The following is a 22,145-nucleotide window of genomic DNA, read 5'->3' on the forward strand; positions in this document are numbered from 1 at the left end:
CTCCCCTAAGACTGAAACTCCCCAAATTTTGTGTCTCTCACTCTAGTCTACACTCAGCCATCATCAGTAGGAATACATCATAATTACAATTTAAGTTTATGGCTACAAGGGCTTCTCTTCTGGATAAGCAGATCTGGGCTGTGGTGTCTTTCTGTTTTTACCTGTTCCTCCAGGTTTTGCAGTACCAGTTGGCCTCACAACTGTAGTTCTGTGATAGGTTTGAAAAAATTAGTTTGTTTGAACTTTTCTCATTTTAAACACAGGAATGATGACTACCAAGTTCTTTACATGATGGAAATAAAATAGGAAGAGCTAGGAAATATTTCCCTGTGGTCAAAGAAATAATTCTGAAATAATTTAGTCCTTTCATTTTTGTTGATGTGGGGTTTACAAACCAGCTTATCTTCAATTTTGTGCATTTTAAAAGAATGTAAATTCTGTATTCTCCATTTGGGGTGTGGTATAAATTAGATCAAGTTTTTAATTATGTTGTTTAAATTTCCTAAATCTTTACATGAGTGTTATTCATTTTTTCTATTATTTATTGTGTTTAATATATATTTATGAAGTTGACTATTTCTATTTTACTACATTTCCTCAGGATAAAGAGTTCATGCCTAATGCAATATATGCAGATTTGCAATTATTATATGTGTTGTTGTTGCATGAACTCTTTATCCTTAGGAAACTTCCCTATTTATCACTACTTACAATTTTTAACTTCAAATTTTATTTGTCTGATATTTATATAGTAACAATTCTGTTCAATGCTTACTGGCATAAATTTTTTCATAATTTTACTTTTGGTCTTTCTTTGTCTTCATACATTTATGGAAAAGGCAATTGCATTTTGTTTTTGTTTACTAGTTTGTTTTAATCAATTTCCATCATCTTAGCCTCTTATTTGGAATATTTAGTCTATTTACATTGCTAATTTTTCTGATTCAAGATTTATGCCACTTTTGTGTTTATTATTCCTTGAGTTTATAGAGACTTTTAAAATTCATAGGTTGGTATCTTTCTTCCATTGTGGAAAATCCTTGTTCATTATCCCTTTAAATATTACTTCTATCCCATTCTCTCCTCTCTTTCTGGGAGCTAAATCACACATATGTATGAACATTTCAAAACCACATCACAAGTCTTTACACCCTTATCACATTTTTTCATTTTTGTCTTTTCTGTGAATCTGTTTATATATGATGTATTGATCTATTTTTTAGCTCACTAATATTGTCTGTACTATTTCAGATTTATTTTTAAGTCAAATTTTTAAGTTCCATATGGAATGTTATATATTTCAAGTTATGAAATATTTTATTCTTTTGTCTAGAGGTAATATTCTGATGAAATTAGTCTTTTTCTGCCTCATATTCTACTCTATTTTCTTCTACATCTTGTCTGATGACTCTAATAGATGGTCAAATTTTTGTTGTTTCTACTGTCAGTTTTTCTCTTGTTTATCCGCCATATGACGCTGTCTCTTCACAAGCGTGGTAATTCTCGATTGAATGCTGGGAAGCATTGTTGTATATCATGCTATCTTTCTCCAGCAACGGTCCACTCTTTCCTTTGTAAGCAGGAAGCTGATTAGGTTAACTCTATCAGGTATGAAGCTGAGGCAAGGCTGGGAATTTGTTTTGATAAGAACTCATCTACCACTACATTTTTCCTTTGTTTATACAGAATGTCAAGGCATTCATTTTATATGTTCACCAGGATGCCTCTCCCTGGAAGAATCTAACCTCTCATCTTTTCTCCTCAGCACAAGAAAATGATGGTCTAATTTCCTGAGATTGTAATGTTAGCCCTTTGACCTCCTGTGCTCTGTAGCATAGGAATTTGATAAATGTCTTGAGGTGTAAAGTGATTGTATGTACCAATTTTGTTACTCCAGCTCTATAAAACCACTAAAAAAAAAATCATCCTGGTCCTGCTGGCCCCCAGTTGGGGCCCTCTGTCTAGACAAAGCCTAGACTGTCATCAATTTGCCCTCACCAGAAATAGAAAATGTCTCCAGGGAGGAAATAGATGCTGATAATCAGTGTACCAATTTGTAATTCTCACATTTCAGAAATGTTAGTCCCTTTTATTGAATATTGCTTCAAATATTTCTGATGTTTTTAAACACATATCTTTAAAAAGTTTTTAAAATGTCTTTTCCTGCACATCTGCTGGACACTTTGCCATTATATTAGGCAATAGAAATCTGTTCGTATAACCACCACCATTTGGTATCGCCAGCAGGGCCTGAAGCCTGCCCTGACCTAGGTCTTCTGGTAACCAGTATCTTTTCTGGTTCTCCTTATTATTTTCCTTTGCATGATCCTCTCTAAAATTAAATATATTCATGTCATTCTTTCACTTATACTCATTTAATTTTTTAAAAATCTATGCTTCAAAGCATTATTCAACTACAATAACTATTTTCTAGGCATTGACTTTACTGTTGTAAATACAAAAAGGAAAAAAAACCCCACAATCTCTGTATTCCCATAGATAAATCTATGTATATGAAATAGTATATAAACTCGACATCTCACTTTAATCAACATTACTTTCACCATGACTACTCCTCATTCTGCACCATACTATGTGTGTTAGGCCATTCTTGCGTTGCTGTAAAGAAATAACTGAGACGGGGTAATTTATAAAGAAAAGAGGCTTAATTGACTCATGGTTCTGCAGGCTGTACAAGGAACATGGCACCACCATCTGCTCAGTTTCTGGAGGGCCCTCAGGGAGATTTTACTCATGGCAGAAGGCGGAGCATGCAACTCACATGGGGAGAATGGAAGCAAGAGGGAGTGGGAGGAGGTATTTCATACTTTAAACAACCGGATCTCTTGAGAACTCACGACTGTGAGGACAGCACCAAGCCATGCAGCATCTGCCTCCATGAACCAAACACCTCCCATCCAGTCCCACCTCTGACATTGGGGATTGCATTTCTACATGAGATTTGTACAGGGACAAATATCCAAATTGTATCACTGATGTCTCAAATTATACTTTTGTTTTCTAAAAGTGTAAAGCTTATTTTGATCTTACTGTCTTTAGTGTATAGATCATATTTCCCCACTCTCTATATAACTTTTATTCTTCCTTCAAAATTCTGCTTAATAAACACAACTTTAAATCTCATCTCTTTCTTCCTCTCATCCTTCAGTATGCTGAAAAGTCAGGAAACAGCAGGTGCTGGAGAGGATGTGGAGAAATAGGAACACTTTTACACTGTTGGTGGGATTGTAAACTAGTTCAACCATTATGGAAAACAGTATGGCGATTCCTCAAGGATCTATTAGATGTACCATATGACCCAGCCATCCCATTACTGGGTATATACCCAAAGGATTACAAATCATGCTGCTATAAAGACACATGCACACGTATGTTTATTGCAGCACTATTCACAATAGCAAAGACTTGGAATCAACCCAAATGTCCATCAGTGACAGACTGGATTAAGAAAATGTGGCACATATACACCATGGAATACTATGCAGCCATAAAAAAGGATGAGTTTGTGTCCTTTGTAGGGACATGGACGCAGCTGGAAACCATCATTCTTAGCAAACTATCACAAGAACAGAAAACCAAACACCGCATGTTCTCACTCATAGGTGGGAACTGAACAATGAGATCACTTGGACTCGGGAAGGGGAACATCACACACCGGGGCCTATCATGGGGAGGGGGGAGGGGGGAGGGATTGCATTGGGAGTTATACCCGATGTAAATGACGAGTTGAGGGATGCTGACGAGTTGATGGGTGCAGCACAACAACATGGCACAAGTAAACATATGTAACAAACCTGCACGTTATGCACATGTACCCTAGAACTTAAAGTATAATAATAATAATAAATAAATAAATTTAAAAAAAAGAAAAATAATCCTTTCAAAATAATATTTATTTCAAAAATTCACAACTGTTTAGGAAAAATAATTATTTCTACTACATATAACAGTTTGTAATTTGCATCAAATTCCACATAATAGCGAGAACAGAATAGCTTCTCTTAAGAGGTAAATGGAAATCATATTTTTAAAGTCTTAGTTAATCTCATTATGTCCTTGGTATAAATTAAGTCACATTTGGAAAAGTATGAATAATTGCCAAATACATTAAAATTATATTTTCTTTTCTTAACAAATTTATGTAAAATATTTATTTACAGCAATATACTTAAATAGGTTATTCTACTGACAGATAAGTCATACTGAATACTAACTTCTCGGGAAAAAACAACTATCTTCAGTTTAACATATGGAGTAGCATTTTATGACTCTAAAACTTATTTACAAAATATTTTTGCATATTAACTTGAAGACCAGATCATTGCTACCACAGTAATAACTCCCCCTATTTTAGGTGTCATATTTGTCTATGGAATCAAATGCTTTTTGTAATACAAATGTCTCTGTCTTCAATAAAGTGAGTTCTGTGGGTTAAGTTCTATGGGTTGAACAGTTTCTATGCAAAAAAGTTTTTTTTTTTGTTTTTTTTTTTGTGTTTTTTTTTTTTGCCTTATCAAAAATATACGGTCAAAAACGTATTTTTAAATTTTTTTTAATTTTTATTTTATTTTTTATTTTCTCTTTTTTATTATTATACTTTAAGTTCTAGGGTACATGTGCACAAAGTGCAGGTTTGTTACATATGTACACATGTGTCATGTTGGTGTGCTGCACCCATTAACTCGTCATTTACACTAGGTATATCTCCTAATGCTATCCCTCCCCACTCCCCCCATCCCATGACAGGACTTTCTTCACCGAATTGGAAAAAACTACTTTAAAGTTCATATGGAACCAAAAAAGAACCTGCATTGCCATGAACAGACACTTCTCAAAAGAAGACATTTATGCAGCCAATAGACACATGAAAAAATGCTCATCATCACTGGCCATCAGAGAAATGCAAATCAAAACCACAATGAGATGCCATCTCACACTAGTTAGAATGGTGATCATTAAAAAGTCAGGAAACAACAGGTGCTGAAGTGGATGTGGAGAAATAGGAACACTTTTACACTATTGGTGGGACTGTTAACTAGTTCAACCATTGTGGAAGACAGTGTGGCGATTCCTCAAGGATCTAGAACTAGAAATACCATTTGACCCAGCCATCCTATTACTGGGTGTATACCCAAAAGATTATAAATCATGCTGCTTTCAAGACACATGCACTCGTATGCTTATTGTGGCACTGTTCACAATAGCAAAGACTTGGAACCAACCCAAATGTCCATCAATGATAGACTGGATTAAGAAAATGTGGCACATATACATACTATGCAGCCATAAAAAAGGATGAGTTCATGTACTTTATAGGGATGTGGATGAAGCTGGAACCATCATTCTCACAGCAAACTATCACAAGGACAGAAAACCAAACACCACATGTTCTCACTCATAGGTGGGAATTGAACAATGAGAACACTTGGACACAGGAAGGCGAACATTATTTTTAATATTTTGTTACATCCAATAATTTGGCAGGTAGACGGGAGATGATGCATCTAAATCAAGTGTACCTTTCATAGTTCTGTTTCATATACAAGGGGAGCTACTGAAACCAAGGCATGTAAAGGTAAATTCTTGCTTATTGGAAGAAATTTAAAAGCAACAAAACAAAACCCACTGTGCACATATTTCCCCACTGTTACAATGTAACACAGAGAGATATACCTCAACTGGGTATTGCGCAGCCAGCTGAACCATAGAGAAAGCTTCAGAAGAGGAACCTAATCCGCATAGAACTGCATATTTGTAAATAGAGCAGGGCAGAAAACATCTGGGAGACGGGGAGCTCCTTTGTCTAGAAAAAAAAGGGGGAACTTCTGCAACTCAGTGCTTCTACCAAACTGTTTTACATTGAGCTAACTCAGGTTTGCTGTGGCAGCTCCTTGATAATCAAAGAAAAGGAAAGCAGTGAGCCTTCAGGGCATCATTCTGATCTTTATATAGCACTGAATTTCATTTAAAAACCTCTAAAATGCAGTTTTTGATAATTTCATAGTGCAAAGTTATGGTGAGTAAATAAGCACATGTATAAATATGTGTTCAACATCTATACCTCTTTAGCCAGACTAGTTTAGATTAAGGTGTTTGGCTAATTTATTATTTCTAGTTCATTGAGGACTAATTCATTTATGAAGATAAATAATTTTCATTGCGACTGTATAAAAGAACAAAATGGAAGCAGTGTAATTAAAATTCGCTTTGGAGATATTTTCCATAAAGGGAAACTGGTTATTAAAATTTACAATATAAATAACAAATTAGATCACTTTGAAAAGAGAGGTTTGGGAGGTTTTCTTGAAATTGTGTTATGCATGGCCAGTCAGTTTCAATGAGATTGTATATATATTTATATATACAAAATACTTTTAAAAACCCTAACAATGTTGGGTATAATTTTATTCAATAAAGAATTACATTGCTTAATTCACATATTAAATTCTAGGAACTTAGATCACTTCTGAGCCCTGCATTTTCTGCCAGGCATCTGGTACAATAAGATCACCAGAGTGCTGTCATTGTTCTTACTTCCTCTTTTTCTCATACTGGGTTATTTAAATGCTCTCCCATTCTTGAAAAATACAGATAGTATTTTCTTTTGTATAGGCAGACACATCCATTAGAAAGTGCCTCTAAATTGATATTTACCTCCCTTCTCAATCCTCAATTCTAGCAAAGCTAATTAGCCAATCTTGGCATCTGTGAAGAGAGCTCTAGCTTCTGAACACAATCTGCAGAAAAGTGATCTATGCTGTCATGGAGATAGTAACAACTGTGTGTTCCAGAAGTTCAAGAGAACTTTTGGGACAACCTTTATGAGTCATGAATTGCCAACTTGAGTTCTAGTTTCTTTTCCATGTTGGTGTCTAGGACTTGGAAATCTTTACAGCATTCTGAGGCCCCTGAGAGGGCACTGGAGGATGTTCCTATAGATTGTTAAATTATACAAAGTGGTTGTTGTTTTAGGCTCTTTTTAGAGTTTACATTGTCACCAAATAAATACCATTACAGCTGCAGCTCCAGTGATTTTCCTGATACGCAATGAATGCTTTGATTTTTTTTTTTTTTTTCCAAAAGTGCATTTCTAAAGAATATGTTAATTCCAGCTATGGTAGTTCTTTGGTCTCTTTGTTTTGCAATCAGTGGAGGGCTTCCCCCCCCCCCCAAACATTTATTTTAATATCCATAAAAGATGTCTTTTCTTTTCAACGAAATGGTGGACCATGAGTTGAATGTAATGTGTCCTTTATTTGTTCAGTGTGAGAGCAGGTAATAGTTTTATCAGAAGAGAGTAATATATTGAATTTATTTTCTTTTTCTTTCTTTTTAAAATACATTTTCAGATTTATTTTTGAAAATTTTCTACTAGATGAATTTAAACTATTTTTTCATTGCATCCAAAATGGAAGTTTTGGGATAAGTTTTCTTATTTCTTAAATTAACACAGGGATTTTAAGAAAATACCGTAAGAGTTTTCAAGGCCAGTATTTTGGAAAGTGTTCTGCCACACCTCATGTGCAGATCATGGATATGCAGCTACCCATGACAGAAAATTAATAGACCATCTTAATGACCCTCTGATTTTTCCTGTTGCTCAAGCAGCTGACTCCATCCCCAACAGCTATAATTCAACAGAGCAATCTGTCAAAGAAGATAGCTGTTCTTGTTAATTTGGTAAACCACCATATTCGCTTTTCCTATTCTGCTCTGTGGCTGTCACACAGTCTTTACAGCTTTTTGCCAAAGCAAGCTGCCAGGCATTAAAACTCTAAGCAAGCAGCCTGTAGAATACAGTTGAAGATGCTGGAGAATTGTGGCATCACTTCGCTATTTTCAGTTTTGAAACTAGATGTTCTTGGGGGCAAATACAATAAAGAAATATGATTATGTTTTTAAGTTGAAAAAAAAAATACAAGTTTCTAGCATTATGTTGTTGTCTTCTGTAACTGAGTCTCACAATGGATCAGTTGGAAGCTACTCTTTCATAATACTGGAGAGAGGTGCGTCAAGCAGTTCGTTCACGTGAAAACTATTATCAGGTAAGTCAGATTCTCTGGTTAAACGGACACCTCTTATTCTTTGGTGCCCTCACAGCTTTCCTCCATTATTGCCCTCACCTATTGTCCACTTTGAGCAGGCAAGTCCTTCGTGTCTGAAAACCAACTTATACGACACAGAAATAGTTTAATTCAGAAACAGGACCAATGCATGTGCATACGTGTGAACATAGAGCAAAATACTTTGCAGCACAGTTACCATGTAATATCTATATTTCGGTTGTGGTAGGTAAATAGCAGTAACAATCAGAAGAAAGTTAACACTTTCTAGTTAAAATAACCTCTAAGAATTTACACAATGAATATATACACTTGCTGAGTTGATGTTGCAGCCATAGATTTTATGGCATCCTTATCTTTTTGATTGAGATTGTCACAAATAAAATTAGAGTTATGGCCGGGTGCGGCGGCTCACGCCTGTAATCCCATCACTTTGAAACACGGAGGAGGACGGATCACGAGGTCAGGAGACGGAGACTATCCTGGCTAACACGGTGAAACCCCGTCTCTACTAAAAACACAAAAAATTAGTCGGGCATGGTGGTGCGCGCCTGTAGTCCCAGCTACTCTGGAGGCTGAGGTAGGAGAATCTCTTGAACCCGGGAGGCGGAGATTGCAGTGAGCGGAGATTGCGTCACTGCACTCCAGCCTGGGCAACAGAGCGAGACTATGACAAAACAAAACAAAACAAAAAACAAAACAACGACAAAAAATTATAAAGCCCACTTCTTTCTGACTACACATGTATACAATTATTATGCCAATTAATTTACAAGCGTTAATAGTTAATCTCCTTTGTTTTTATTCCTCTTGTTCTTCCTTATCTGTAAAATTTAAGCTCTCAGGTAATGACAAGTGTAGTATCATTTGTTTTCCTTCTTGTCTTCTACTACCACAGTTTGCCATCCAGCTATTGGTTAATTTCTAACTGCTCATCACATTTTTTAAAACAAGAAAATAAAGCAATTATTGGGTGTAGAAATATGTTCCACATCTCTTGAAATATTAGAATTCAAAACCAGAAACTCAAAAAATTGCACTCTCTCTGTGCAAAAGTTTGTTCTTAACTTTATGTTAAAAATCAGAGCTCCTATGCTTTGTCCCATTTTAAAAACATCCTCTTATTAAAAATCATTTTATTAAGAATGTTCCATTATAGGAGAAGAAAACTGGCCCTCTAAATGAAATATATGTGTTTCATACATTTTCACTGGCAATGGCTGGACAGGAAAATCAATTTTAATGAACATTTTCTGGGCATTTCTGGGTCATTGTGGCTGTACTTTGGTTGTAAGAGCTAGAAAAATATGTTGGCAGACACAAAGTGACACGTAAATTTATTTTTTATAAATAATTTAAGAAATGCTGCATAAACTTTAATCCCTAGTAAGATAAATCCCCCATAAAGCAATTTTATACTACCTGGTACCCTGATTGCCCAAGCAATAGACTTGTATGAGTAACGAGTGGCTTATTAGTTATGCCACTGTGCACTTTAATGTTTCTTAAGTATCCTGAATGAAAAGATAAATTTTAGAAAATTTCTCCAGAGAAAAAATTTATGTTGGGAAAAACGTGAAAATTGTGTATGTATGGTATCCATTGAAAGCATGATGAGCATTTTACATTACTTGGTGACCTTTTAACTGAAATAACAAAGGTGAAGATATTCAAAGACAATAATAATCCAAAAACAATAACCAGCATTCAAAGACAATAATCAGCCAAATAAATTTAGTTGCTTTTGTCTATCTCCAAATATCTTTTGGTCTGTTTCAATCATTTTTGGACACTTCTCTGTTTTATTGCTCCAATTTCTTGTCATTGCTATGGAATTAAACACATAAAATGCTCTTTTTAAGCCTAAGTTATTGGGGTGAAATTTCAGAGTATTGCCAAGAAATCTGTGGGATCAACTGGGGAAGATTTGATTATTAGAAACCCAGTGTCAGGCTTGACACTTTTAGGCAGGTGGTAACTTTCCAACCAATCATTCCAATTCATCCATTACTTGGATCAATAAAAAGAACCCTAGGAAAGAGAGCATCTGTTTCACCACTTTATGTCACATGCTCAACCCTGGACTTCAGATGGGCAAGACGCTTCAAATATGGAACCACCCTACTCCCACAAAATGAAATGGAAAAGAGAAAGGAGGTGTGATGTACGGAAGTGGGAGTGAAAAGAAAGCTGTATAACCAATTAACAACAGCAATATCCAACAACAAATATTCACTGTGCTGTTTCTGAGGTGAGTTTAACAATATGTTATTTAATATTAAAAAATACTTAGCTGCTTTTTATTTTGCAAGGGTGAGGTTTCTGAGTTTTAGAGTATTTATTTAGAGAATCAAGTAAGAGGAATACAAATGTCATTTTGCATAACCCTAAACAAGAATCAATAAAATAACCCCCCTCCCGCCAAATGCTTTGCTTGTATGTAGAGTCTTTTGCTGTTTACAAAGCATTTTAGCACCTGTTATCTTGTCTCTATTCAATCATAAGTTTAGTGGTAAAAGCATGGCTTTTTGTATTATTTTACAGATTAAATTGTCTCGATAATCAGAAAAATAGGTCTAAATGTAGAAAGGGCAATTCAAGAAATAGAAACAATGCTGTCTTCTTTTCACAGAGGTAGTGGAAATAAAGCAGAGAGGGCTGAATCACTGGGTGCTCCAGGAGCCTCTAGCATGCTATGTGGTTTTGCAGTTACTGAAGTGTTCATGCAAAGACAAATCACAGACAATCAGAAACGTTTAGGGTGGCTTAGCATAAAGACAAGACTTTAAATGAAGAGAATGTTATATTCAAACTTTAAATTACTTGGCTAGGCAGGATGCAGTGGCTCACACCTGTGGTCCCAGCATTTTAAGAGGCCAAGGCGGGTGGATCGCTTGAGGCCAGGAGTTTGAAACCAGCCCAGAAAAAATGGCCAAACCCTGTCTCTAGAAAAAAATTAACTGGATCTGGTAGCATTTGCCTGTGGGTCAAGCTACTCTGGAGACTGAGGTGGGAGGATCACCTGAACGGGAGGAGGTTGCAACTGTAGTGAGCAGAGATCATACCACTGCCCTCCAGCCTGGGCACAAAGGGAGACTCTGTCTCAATAAATAGATAAATAAATCACTTGGATACTTGGATACATGAAACTTTGATCTTTTTTTTTATTTTTCCATCCATGAAGTCCATCTTAACCAGTATTGCTTTTATAACTTTCCTTGCATGCTGAATATATTCTGTAGTCTTTCAGCATGTTTGTATTTTGTATATTATATAGTCAAAATTTAAGATGGAGAGTATTTTCCAGATGAGAAAATATAAATCTATATCCAATATATTGTTGAAGATATAACTTCAGATGGTAGCCAAAACCCAGAAGCGATTACTTACCCTTGACTGATTAGTCAGAAAACAAATTTCCAATCTTTCTGGGATGTAAGACTAAAATCCAAACATTTGCTACTTTTAATAGAAAACTGAATTTCTCCTTGATGTTACATAACATAGAACCAAATACATACTTACTTTCAAGCAGATATGTAACTGATTTTGCAGAGAAACTACCTTTCTGATCAAAGTTTCAATTTTTAAAGTTTCTAATTTCAATATTGAGTAGACACAAAGTGCTATTTATAAAATTTACGTAATTTAGAAAGAATAATGTTACAATGATCAGCAATGTACTTACCACTTCATTTAAATTAAGAGACTATTATCATTTTTGAAGATCCTTTATGCCCCGTTCCAATCTACTTTGTTTCTTCTTCAGAGGTAACCATTATCCTAAATTTTACACTTTTTATTTTTTGCTTTTCTTGGTAGTATTATCACATACGTTAGTATTATTACATGTCACATATGCTAGTAGCCCTAAACACTTTTTTTCATTTTTTGCATTTCTAACTTTATAAAAAGAGAATCACAAGGCATTCATTATGTAATTTTTTTTTGACTGAGCATTCTTTTTTAGATTTTTGCTTTATGGTACTTATAACTATAATTCTTTAATTTTTCCAGCTGGGTAGTGTTATGAAGTCAATAATTTATTTATCCTCTCTCATTTTTCCATTTATTTGCTAACACAAAATGGAATATTGTGAAATTTTTGGAGGTGTCTCCCAGGGCACATATGAAGTTGATCCTCTAAAGTAAATGCCTAGGATTCAAATTGCTGTTTTATTGATATTCGCATCTTCAAATTTTGTTTGAAAATAACTATAATAGTTTGGATTCCTGAGAAGCAGGCCATGAAACAAGGAACAAAGTATGAGTAGTTTATCTGAAAGGTGATCCCAGAAGAAAGAGATATAAAAGGAAACAAATTCACTGATTATTCAGCTAGTAATGGGTGAATTTTCAAGGAAGTTCCCATTGTGGGTAACCGGTGCTTAATACTATTGAGAACCTGTCATAACCAGTGTAGCATGTGGCTGGGCTTCAGAAATATCCAGCCCCAAGTGTGAGGGAGCTGAAGTATTTACATACCAACTTTCCTGTTACTGGTTGAACGCTGCTCCGAGGGCCATTAATTCTCTAGCACTGCTGGCCTGCCCTGCCTGTGTGCTGTGCTGTGCATTCCTGGAGTGAGTATATGTAGATAAAACTCTCATGCAAAAATATGCAGATGCTGGCAACTGGAAGCCAAGTTTACTTACACCAAAATGGCGGGGCCAGAGAAGATAGCACAAAAACATCTGTTAAGTGTTAATTTTCTCTTTCTCCAAAGCATTGTAAAAAGCCACATGTTAGAAAATATTCAGATTATGCCACATTGTCAACAACATTTGACATTATCAATTTTTTCTATTTTAAATCTGTTAAAATGAAATTATATTAATCCCTGGATTTCCATCATCACTTAAAGTTTTATTGTGCAGTGACAGTACAGACAATATTTCCAAGATGACGTTATGTGAATAGAAGGAAAGCAATCGGGCAGGAGAAAGAGATAAGAGAAATACGCGTAAAGAGGTTTTTTTTTGTTTTTAAAAGTGGGATAAACAACAGTATGTCTGTTTCCTTTTAAGAATTATCCAGTAAAATGGGAGAACCTATGATGCAGGTCACAGAAAGAGTCGATGGAAAGATTTCCTTGGTACATTAAAAAGATGGGATGTAGTGCACCAACAAAAGTTTTGTTTTTAGCTAGGAGCATGGGTAATTTTCACTTAGCAAATGGAGGAAATTCCCCAGTCAAGCCATCTGAACCATGATTTTTCTTTTTGGTATGATTTTAAAGTACACATTCAATCTTTCATAAATTTAGGGATATTCAAGTTATTGATTTCTCTTCAGTGAGTTTTCCTGATTTTTCTCTTTCAAGGAATTTGTCTACTTCATCTCAGGTTTTAAATATATTAACATAAAGTTGTTTATACCATTATTATTATTTTTAATCTCTGTGGAATCTGTTATGGTGCCCAATATGCTTTCCCTAATATAGGTTGAGTTCCTCTTATCTGAAACGTTTGGGACCAGAGATTTTGGGTTTTAAATTTATTTGTGGATTTCGGAATGTTAGTGTAGACAATATGAGTTATCTTAAGAATAAAACCAAAGTCTAAAAGTGAAATTCATTTATGTTTCATGTATGCCTTATTACACATTGCCTGAATGTAACTTTATACAACATTTTAAATAATTTTATATATGAAACAAAGTTTGTTTACATTAAACTATCAGAAACTAAATGTTTCATTATCTCAGTCACCCACGAGGACAATCTGTGGTTGTGTGACATCACCATCATTCCTGACACTGAATTTATATGTTACCAGTAAGCAATCATTTTCTTACAATAATTCACACATAAGTATTGAACAGTAAAAAATATGACACACCACTAATACAGTGAAAAAATAATAGGTGCAGGGTCACTAAGCAGCACAGTTGCATATCCAGAATCCCTGTGTCAGCTGTCAAACAACAGCAATAACAAACAATGGCAGGCTTTCAGTCTCTATTTATAATTCTGTGTGGTACAATGCTTTTTTTTTTTTTTGAAAAGAAACATCAGAAGCAGTTGGGGGACCAGGAAGTGGTTCCTTTAGGGATAAAGAGACATTCTTCTGGGTGGTTTTTAAAATGTTTTCCCCAGAGTTATCTGACTAATTAACAATGGGTTTTGTCTTAGAAGTTTCTCTTTGATTTTATAATCTGGCATAATTTCTTACACTTGTCTTCAATAAGCCCATCACACATTTTCACCATGTTATCTGTATTAGTCCATTCTTGTATCGTTGTATACATGCAACTAGGTAATTTAAAATAAAAAGAGACTTAATTGGCTCATGGTTCTGCAGGCTTTATAGGAATTATGGTGCTGGCTTCTACCCGATTTCTGATGAAGTCTCAGGGAACTTTCAATCACGGCAGAAGATGAAGAGGAAAGCCAGTGTCTCACATGGCTAAAGCAGGAGCAAAAGAGAGACAGTGAGAGGGGAGGTGCCGCACACATTTAAATCACCAGTTCTCATGAGAGCTTATTATCATGAAGACAACACCAAGCCATGAGTGATCCACCCCATGATCCAAACACCTCCTGCCCGACCCCACCTCTAGCATTGGGGATTACATTCAACATGAGATTTGGGTGGGGGCAAATGTACAAAATATACCTTTATCTCAGGTGCTTTTTCTGCAGTGATAACACCATTGTCTTCATCATCTCTGTTATCACTATTGCCTTGATTCAGAACCGTTTGGCAATTTCACCATCAGTCAATGAATGAGCAACTGGACACTTATTATTTTAAATTAATCTTCAGTATCCACTTCTTACAGCTTACTGACAGGCTGTGAAGGTATATTTTCACATATGTAAAGATGTCAGATGCAAGCTTTAATGCACAAAGGTCTTGGTCCCACACGGGGAATGCTGAGGAACCTTTTGTCAGCGTGTTTGGACTGCACATGTACCATTTTGTACATTCTGTTCCGTTTGTGGAAGTGCTTGTATGGGGCAATCTGGGCATGTACAGAAAAGATACATCACAGCTACAGGGGATTGGGGAGGGTCTTTTGACCTTTGGGGATTATGAATGAAATGTGTGTTTTGACTATGATACATCACATAAGATAAGATATGAAATTTTCCACTTGTGGTTTTGAATCGATGCTCAAAAAGTTTTATATTTTGGAGCAGTTCAGATTTAAAATTTTTACGTTAGAGTTGCTCAGTCTTCATTCATAATTTACATCTTTTTATAGTCTGTCTAGAGATTTATCAATGTACTGAACTTTGCAAATATTTTTTTCCCATTTTTTTCCGTTTATATTTCATCAATTTGCATTTGAATCTTTTAAATTTCATATTTTGCTTACCTTTATTAAAATATGCTTTTCTTATTTTCAGTTACTTCAGGTGGAATTTAAGGTCACTAAGTTTAGATATTGCTTCTTTTCTAACGTAGTCAGTCAGTGCTATGAATTTCCCTCTTGAGACTGTTGCAACTGCATCTTGTGACCTTTTTTCATTTTCATTTGTTTTCATTTTCATTCAGTAAAATTACCTTTTAATATTAATTTTAACTTCTTTTTTGACCCATGACAACTTAGATAAGTATTGTTTCCAAATATTTGAGTATTTCTAGAGAACTTTCAGTTACTGGTTTTTATATTTAGTTCATTTTGCTTAGATAATTACTTCATATAATTTGAATCCTTTGAAAGTTATTGAGTCTTTCCTAATGATCAAAATATGATTACTATTGATAAGTGTTCTATGTACGTTTTAAAGCTAGGTATACACTGCTCTTGTGAAGAATGCATATAAAGCCCGATTAGGTCAGGTTTATTAAAGATGGTGCTCAAGTATTCTATATTCTTTTTTTTTTAATTTCATAGTTCTTTTTCATTTGTTTGTTTTAGATTTTTTTAAAATTATACTTTAAGTTCTGGGATACAAGTGGAGAACATGCAGATTTGTTACATAGGTACATTACATGCTACGGTGGTTTGCTGCAGTCATCAGCCTGTCATCTACATTAGGTATTTCTCCCTCCCCTAGCCCCCCATGCCCTGACAGGCCCCGGTGTGTGATATTCCCCTCCCCGTGTCCATATGATCTCATTGTTCAACTCCCACTTATAAGTAAGAAAATGTGGTGTTTGGTTTTCTCTTCTTGTGTTAGTTTGCTGAGAATGATGGTTTCCAGCTTTATCCATGTCCCTGCAAAGAAAAGGAATTCATCCTTTTTTATGGCTGTGTAGTATTCCATGGTGTATATGTGCCACATTTTCTTTATCCAGTCTATCATTGATGGGCATTTGAGTTGGTTCCAAGTCTTTGCTATTCTGAATGGTGCCACAATAAACATATGTGTGCATGTGTCTTTATAGTGGCATGATTTATAATCCTTTGGGTATATACCCAGTAATGGGATTGCTGGGTCAAATGGTATTTATAGTTCTAGATCTTTGAGGAATCACCACACTGTCTTCCACAATGGTTGAACTAATTTACACTCCCACCAACAGTGTAAAAGTCTTTCTATTTCTCCACATCCTCTCCAGCATCTGTTGTTTCCTGACTTTTTAATGATTGCCATTCTAACTGGCATGAGATGGTATCTCATTGTGGTTTTGATTTGCATTTCTCTGATGAACAGTGATGATGCGCATTTTTTCATGTGTTTGTTGGCTATAGAAATGTCTTCTTTTGAGAAGTGTCTGTTCATATCCTTTGCCCATTTTTTGATGGGGTTGTTTGTTTGTTTTTCTTGTAAATTTGGTGAAGTCTTTTGTATATTCTGGATATTAGCCCTTTGTCAGATGGATAGATTGCAAACATTTTCTCCCATTCTGTAGGTTGCCTGTTAACTCTGATGATAGTTTCTTTTGCTGTACAGAAGTTCTTATGTTTAATTAGATTCCATTTGTCAATTTTGGCTTGTGTTCCCATTGCTTTTGATGTTTCAGTCATGCAGTATTTGCCCATGCCTATGTCCTGAATGGTATTGCCTATGTTTTCTGCTAGGGTTTTTAGGGTTTAGGTCTTACTTTTAAGGCTTTAATACATCTTGAGTTAAGTTTTGTATAAGGTGTAAGGAAGGGGTCCAGTTTCAGTTTTCTGCATATGGCTAGCCTGTTTTCCCAACACCATTTATAAAATAGGGAATACTTTCTCCGTTGCTTGTGTTTGTCAGTTTTGTCAAAGATCAGATGGTTTGCAGATGTGTGGCATGATTTCTGAGGCCTCTGTTCTGTTCCATTGGTCTATATATCTGTTTTGGTACCAGTACCATGCTGTTTTCATTACTGTAGCCTTATAATGTAGTTTGAAGTTAGGTAGCATGATGCCTCCAGCTTTGTTCTCTTGGCTATACTGGCTAATTTTGGTTCCATATGAAATTTAAAGTAGTTTTCTCTAATTCTGTGAAAAAGTCAATGGTAGCCTGATGGGGATAGCATTGAATCTGTAAATTGCTTTGGGCAGTATGACCATTTTCATAATATTGTTTCTTCCTATCCATAAGTATGGAATGTTTTTCCATTTTTTGTGTCCTCTCTTAATTCCTTGAGTAGCGGTTTGTAGTTTTCCTTGAAGAGGTCCTTCACATCCCTTGTAAGTTGTATTCCTATGTATTTTATTCTCTTTGTAGCAATTGTGAATGGGAATTCACTCATGATTTGGTTCTGTGGTTATTACTGGTGTATAGGAATGCTTTAGCTGGTTTTTGAAAATATCAACAAAATAGACAGACGGTTAGCCAGAATAATAAAGAAGAAAAGAGAGAACAATCAATTAGACACAATAAAAAATGATAAAGGAATTGTCACCATTGATCCCACAGAAATACAAACTACCATCAGAGAATACTCTAAACACCTCTATGCAAATAAACTAGAAAATCTAGCAGAAATGTATGAATTCCTGGACATATACACTCTCCCAAGACTAAACCAGAAAGAAGTCAAATCCCTGAATAGACCAATAAGAAGATCTGAAATCGAGGCAGTAGTTAGCCTACCAACCAACAAAAGTCCAGGACCAGTCGGATTCACAGCTGAATTCTACCAGAGGTACAAAAAGGAACTGCAGCTGGTACCATTCCTTCTGAAACTATTTCAAACAATAGAAAAAGAGGGACTGCTCCCTAACTCATTTTATGAGGCCAGCATCATCCTGATACTAAAATCTGGCAGAGACACAACAACAACAAAAAAGATAATTTCAGGCCAATATCCCTGATGAACATTGATGCAAAAATCCTCAATAAAATACTGGCAAACTGAATCCAGCGGCACATCAAAAAGTTTATCCACCATGATTAAGTCGGCTTCATCCCTGGGATGCAAAGCTGGTTCAACATACATAAATCAATAAACGTAATCCATCACATAAACACAACCAATGACAAAAACCACATGATTATCTCAATAGATGTAGAAAAGGCCTTCAATAAAATTCAACACCCCTTCCTGATAAAAACTCTCAATAAACTAGGTATTGACAGAACATATCTCAAAATAATAAGAGCTACTTATGACAAACCCACAGTCAATATGATACTGAATGGGCCAAAGCTGGAAGCATGCCCTTTGAAAACTGGCACAAAACATGGAAGCCCTCTTTCGCCACTCCTATTCAACATAGTGTTGGAAGATCTGGCCAGGGCAATCAGGCAAGAGAAAGAAATAAAGCGTATTCAGATAGGAAGAGAGAAAGACAAATTGTCTCTGTTTGCAGATGACATGATTGTATATTTAGAAAATCCCATTGTCTGAGCCCCAAATCTCCGTAAGCTGATAAGCAACTTCAGCAAAGTCTCAGGATACAAGCGTTCTATATTCGTACTAATTTTCTGAGTTATTTCTTTGTGAAATATTGACAGAGGATATTACAAATCTCTGGCCATAATTGTAGCTTTATTTATTTCTTCCTGCACTTCTTTCAGTTTTTGCTTTTTGTATTGGTAGAACTTTTCTTATATGTCTAAATATTTAAGGTTATTATGTCTACTAAAATAAATAATCTCTTTATCATTATGAAAAGATTCTCTACATTCTTGATAATATTTTTATTCTAAAATTACTATTTTTTTTTTGTGACAGAGTCTTGCTCTGTCGCCCAGGCTGGAGCGCAGTGTCACAATCTTGGCTTACTGCAACCTCTGCCTTCTGGGTTCAAGTGATTCTCTTGCCTCAGCTTCCTGAGTAGCTGGGATTACAGGTGTGTGGCATCACACCTGGCTAATTTTTGTATTTTTAGTAGAGACACGGTTTCATCATGTTGGTCAGCCTGGTGTCGAACTCCTGACCTTGTGAGGAATCTTACTCTGTTGCCCAGGCTGGAGTGCAGTGGTGCTATCTTGGCTCATTGCAATCTCTGCTTCCAAGGTTCAAGCGATTCTCCTGCCTCAGCTTCCTGTGTAGCTGAGACTATAGTTGTGCACCACCATGCCTGGCTTATTTTTGTATTTTAGGTAGAGACAGAGTTTCACCATGTTGACCAGTCTAGTCTGGAACTCCTGACCTCAGGTGATCCACCCTCCTCGGCCTCCCAAAGTGCTGGGCTTTCAGGCGTGAGCCACTACACCTAGCCAAACTACTTTTTCTAATATTGAAATAATGTTAACATTGTTTATCTTTTTCCATCTTTTTAGATGTGGAAAGTCAAAATTTCCCTGCATTTCTGCATTCCTGGAAAGTCCTGGCCACCTGAGCCTTGGAAACTGATATGTTCTAAAGATATTGCATTTTTTTTTTTTTCCATTTTCCTAGAAACATTTCCTCTTTAAAGGAATGAGTTTTGAACCTGCAGCCACTTGCTTTCTTTATTATGGAAGTATTTGTGTCTAAACACTCAAAAAAACAAATAAACAAATATCTCTTCATTAGCCCATTCTCACACTGCTATAAAGAACTACCTGAGGCCTGGTGCATGCCTGTAATCCCAGCATTTTGGGAGTTCGAGGTGGGTGGATCACCTGAGGTCAGGAGCTTGAGACCAGCTTGGACAACATGGTGAAATTCCATCTCTACTAAAACTACAAAAATTAGCTGGGCATAGTGGCACACATGTAATCCTAGTTACTTGGGAGGCTGAGGCACAAGAAGCACTTGAACCTGGCAAATGGAGTTTTCAGTGAGCCAAGATCATACCATTGCACTCCAGCCTGGGCAACAGAGTGAGCCTCTGAAAAAAAAATTACCTGAGACTGGGTAATTTATGAAGAAGAGATGTTTAATTGATTCACAGTTCCACAGACTGTATAAGAACCATGTCGGGAGGGCCTCAGGAAACTTACAATCACTGGAAGGTGAAGAGAAAGCAAGCACATCTTACCTTAGTGGAACAGAAGACAGAAAAAGTGAGAGGGTAAGTGGCACACACTTTTAAACCATTAGATTTCCTGAGAATTCACTCACTCTTATGAGAACAGAATGAGGGAAATCTGCCTCCATGTGCCCCCATGATCTAATCACCTCCCTCCAGGTCTCTCCCGCAACACTGAGAATTACAATTTGACATGAGATTTGGGTGGGGACACAGAGTCAAACCATATCCATGTCCCACCCCAAAACAAACAGACTCACACACACAAACACACAGGTGCACACACACACTCACAGAGAGAAAATTTCCCTTGTCTCTCTTGGATGTAGAGACTATCTCCTTATACATTTATATTTCAAGGAGGTTAAACTTGGAAGATAATAGTCTTGCCTTCCTCTTGGAGATACTTATTTGAATTGAAAAGGGTGATAACCTAAGATACTCTCTATTCTAGAGGAGAATTTGTGTTTGGAAGTAAAGATTTCTTTTCTTTTATCAGGAGTGGAGAGAGAACAATTGCCTCTCTTCTACACAAACTCTCAGATTCATATTTGTGTTTCCTGTAATTTGCTCCTACCATAGAGATAGGATTATCCATTTGCCTCTCCTCATGCCACTTGCAGGGTACCAGGCATGAGGGACCATTGTGATAATGTTACTTTCCATTCTGTTTTGCTTTGAGTAAATAAACTATGTACTTTGGTCTCTGACTCAGAACACTATTTCTGCTAGAATGTATATATCTATGTAGCTGTCTATCAATGCACTTATCTATTTAGAGTATAACTGTATAAGTAGTGTGACATCTCAGTACCTCATTCTCTTCCCAACTTCTGACTTAACACTAACCTCTTTGTTTTTTTCTGTTTAATATACCATTTGTGAACACAGTATATAATTGTGTTTTGTTTTTTCATGGGATCTGATCATCGCTGCCTTTGATTGAAGTGTTTATGTCATTTACATGATATCATTTTACTCCTGCCTCTTACATTTTTAAAAAAATAATTTAATTTTGCTGGTGTTGAATTTCTTCAGCATTTGCATGTGTGAAAAATATTTATTTTACTTTAAATTTTGAAAAGTATATTCTGATGGTACAAAAGTCTACTTTGACAATGGAATCACTTGATGCGTTCCTCCTGCCCACTTCACAAACAAAACAAGTTCACTTACACCATGGTAAAGAAATAATTTAATTAGAGCTAGACTGGACACAAGGAAGAACTGGAGTCATCACTCTAATCAATCTCAGAGGTTAGGGCTTTTCAAGGACAGTTTGGTTGGCAGGAGACTAGGAAGTGGGTGCTGCTGATTGGCTGGGAATACAATCACAGGGGTGTGGAAAATGGACCACATGAGCTGAGTCCACCCCTAGGTGGGGGGCCACAGGACTGGTTGAGTCATGAGCCACAAGTCTGGGTGGGATCAGTCTAAAAAACATCTCGGAAGACCAATCCTAGATTCTACAGTAGTGATGTTATCCATAAGACCAATTGGGGTAATCACAAACCTTGTGACCTCTGACCACATGAATCCTGGGGCAGTAAGCCATTATGGAAACTACTTAGCAGAATTCAGGTCTCTGCTATAAAACTAATCTTGTGGCCGTTCATTAGTCTTACAAAGGCAATTTCAGCCCTTGAACAAAGAGGGGACTAGTTTTAGGGAGGGGCTATGATCATCCTTGCTTCAAAGTTAAATTATAAACTAAATTCCTCCCATAGTTAACTTGGCCTATGCCCAGGAATGAGCCAAGACAGCCAGCCAGGGACGCGAGAA

This window comes from Macaca fascicularis, chromosome 7 (assembly GCF_037993035.2).
Source record: "Macaca fascicularis isolate 582-1 chromosome 7, T2T-MFA8v1.1".
In the NCBI taxonomy this organism is placed as follows: domain Eukaryota; kingdom Metazoa; phylum Chordata; class Mammalia; order Primates; family Cercopithecidae; genus Macaca; species Macaca fascicularis.